Here is a 3,358-nt window from a genome sequence, read left to right on the forward strand (position 1 = left end):
TTTCTGTGTTTGAGTTTAAAATTTGCCTTTGCCAAGAAACTGCCTGTAAGACAGCCCTTGGGAGGGAAGAGCAAGTAGGGGAGAGGCAAGAAAGCCCAGGTGGGAGCAGGCATCTCCCCAAGTGCCCCGAAATGCCTGGCAGGGGTAGCAGGGCTGGTGGCAATGGATCTGGGACACTGGCTGCCCCTCCTGGCGCACGGTGGCATTAGTGGGACTGCTCAGACAGGGGAAAGACCAAAGCCCTTAGCAGCTTGGTCAGAAATGAGATCAGTTTTCCCATCTCTGGTGGCATCAGCATTGTTTCTTCCTCCCTGACAAGCGAACTTCTTGATTTGGGCTTTCCAGGGAGCATGAAACCAGAGAAGCAGTGTGGAGATCTTGGGCCTTTCTCCTGGAGGAAAGACACCCAGAGAAGCAGGGGTTGTGCAGACCCATCTCATCTTCACATCCCTTGGGCACTGCTGCTTAGGAAGTTCAGCTTGATATCGGTCCTGGAGGAGGAGAGCTGGTAAGCTATAAGGATATAGAGAATGTCTGAAAATGAGAAATTCCACATGAAATTTGAAATATTACATCAAAGAAAAAAAAGTAGAGGAGGAAGAAAAACCTGATACAATGAATGCTTGAGTCATGTGTTATTCTGGATTAGCTCTGCTACGGAAAGATCCCATACACCCTATGAAATCCATTACCTACAAGCCAGCGAACGTTTGTACAGCACATGATGTGGGGATCTTAGCTGAAGCCAAGCTCCCCTGCATAATATCCACCCCAGGGTAGGCTGGTCCATTTCCAGTGTCAACAACCAGAGGATTAAGCATTTATCTCTGCAGAGCAGTGGATAATTAACACCAGATCGAAGCAGGGGCTACGCTCGAGAGAGTTTGTGACTGTATTGGTGGCTGAGTGTGGCTTTGTTGCCTGCGGTCGAGTTATGGGGAGTGGGATAATGTTTTCTCTGTCCTGCGATGCGCAGGCATTGCCTCGGTGACGTGTGCCTTGTAGCAGAGCATCGGTAGCTACAGGGCTGCGTGCCGGGATGGCGTCGGGCTTCCCAAAGGGAGCTGAGGGTGAGTTTTCTCATCGCGGCCACAGGCGGTAGGCCTTAGGGGTGAAAACGTATCAGGAGACCCTTCCGTCCAGCCGAACGCTAGAAGAATAGAATCGGGGTGCTGTGATTTGCCATCTTCTGGATTTAAATGTAAAATCCAGCTTGTGGCACTTCTGGCTTTCTTCAGATAAATTAATACCATTATCCTGGCCACAGTCCAGCTCAGGTAATTATATTCTTCCTACCTTCCTTAATGCCACTCCAGCCCCCTGTCTCCACTGGATATGCTATGCTCTAATTCCTGTCTGGAACTTGCTTATTATGTTACAAAGTCTTTTTATTATTTTTTTTTTCCCCCCCCTCTCTGAGTACTTGTGCACAGAGCACTCTCCAGCCCCCAGCACTTTGCTGAGCTGCTAAAATAGTTGAGAGAACTTGCCTTAGACGTTTGACTGTGCCTGGTGTTGTCCTGGAGCACCTCTCCTGACTTCTGTAAGCCTGCTGAGGTGGGAAGGTGGATGACATAAAAGATCAGAGCAAATGTTGCAGTCCTGTTTAATGCAGCGGACTGCTCGAAACCCACGTCTTGCTTCTCAGGGTGCCTTAGGCTGGCGAGTGTATAAATGGGAGGAAACTCGGGACTCCGGTGTGGTTGGCTTACCTTCTGTATTGCCGTTGCTTCAAAGATTTTTGAAGACTAAAGTATGTCCTTACTTCCAGGTAGGGAAGAGTCCCCTTGTCTTTGAGGAGAATATTGCCAGTGTCCTAATGTAAATATGGCCAATCCTCCCTGCTAATCTAGCGGAGCAGTCCCGCCTTGATGTGAGTTTAGCAGCCAGCCCTAAGAAACCCTTCTTCCTGCCGTACGTGGGCAATGCTAAAAGCTGGCTTTGAGCACCTGGTTTCCCTTTTGGAGCGCAGCTCACTTGACTGTGTTGGTGGCTCGCTGGCCCTTACATCTCCTGCAATTGATGCATTGGGATGTTTTTTCCCCTTTGAAACGTATTTTAAGTCGCCTTCTTCTTCCCTTACCCTTTCAATTATGCTCTCTTCATCTCCTGGCCTCGCTGAGCGGCTGAAAAGGTTGCTCAAGCACTACTTGAGGAAAGCGTCCCGCAATTTGGCATGCTTCCTTCCTGTTCCCAGGCCCCTTCGCTCTTCCACGGCCCTCGAGGACAAGGGGGGTTTGAGGGACGTGCTGGGGGAGGGACAGCAGGGGTGAAGATCAAAGGCCATAAACCACTGTTTAAAAAATATAATGCCCACCGCTTCTCTCGAGTGTCGCATCTGGCAGAGCCTCATTAACCTTCTGTTTCCCCCTCCTACTCCTTTGCCCCTGAAAATCAACAAAGCCAAACATAACAAGTCGCCTTGATTGAAGAAGGCTGAAGTGTGTGTGCTTAGTGTGAAAAAGCAAAAGCAAAGCCATTGGCTAAAGCCCCTTTTCCATGCAGGCCACTTCACATTTATTACGCTAGGAGACAGAGCTCTTTAAATCCCGATGCTCTTTATAGTTGAGCTCTTTAACTTTCTCCCTTCCTCCCCTTGCAGCCTTCATTCTCCCCTTGTTCTGCTCCTTCCGCTCCGCTCCTTTCTTTTTTGTCCTGTGAGAACGAGTCTTTTAATCCCCTTGTACTGCAGATTAAAGCTATTATAGCCTCCCCAACCTGATATTTTCTCAGAGAGGCTCACAGCCAGATCTTTATGAGTGCTCTCTGTCTGTCTGCTGCTGCCTTTCTTCTCAGCACACTAAACCTCCGTTCCTGACCTTTCCCTGAAGAGGGAAGGGCTGTAGCGTGCAATCCCATGTAGGCAGAGGCTGGTCTCAGTGGGGCTCGGGGTGCAGGAAATTAAGACCCATGGAAATTAACAAGTAAATAAGGAAAGAATGAAAAGATGACGGGAATTTAAGAGACAGAACCAGAGCAAAATTCAGCGCGTTTGGAAACCAAATGCAGGGCTCGGGTCTGAGTTTTGCAAACGGTCCCGCCTTTACGAGGAGCACACAAACCCGGGACTCCTTTTTAGTAGCAAATTGGGGTTACCTGAAACCTAAGCTACAGTCCAACTCCGCGCTTTGCATTCAGCCCAGGAATAATGGATCCGGGAGCATAGAAGCGCGCGGGTAGATGAGTTTGTGAGCCTTTTGGGAATGGAGTGACTTGTGGTACTAGAGGGCTCTGTCCACGACAGGGGATGTCTTAGCATTTGTCGTCAAATGATTGTACCTCACCTCTGAGATCGCAGAGTGGGTCGATGTGCTGGTCCTTGTCTTGTACACATCATAAAAACACAAAGGATCGGGGT

The sequence above is a fragment of the Phalacrocorax aristotelis genome, chromosome 22, assembly GCF_949628215.1.
Source record: "Phalacrocorax aristotelis chromosome 22, bGulAri2.1, whole genome shotgun sequence".
NCBI classification, from domain to species: domain Eukaryota; kingdom Metazoa; phylum Chordata; class Aves; order Suliformes; family Phalacrocoracidae; genus Phalacrocorax; species Phalacrocorax aristotelis.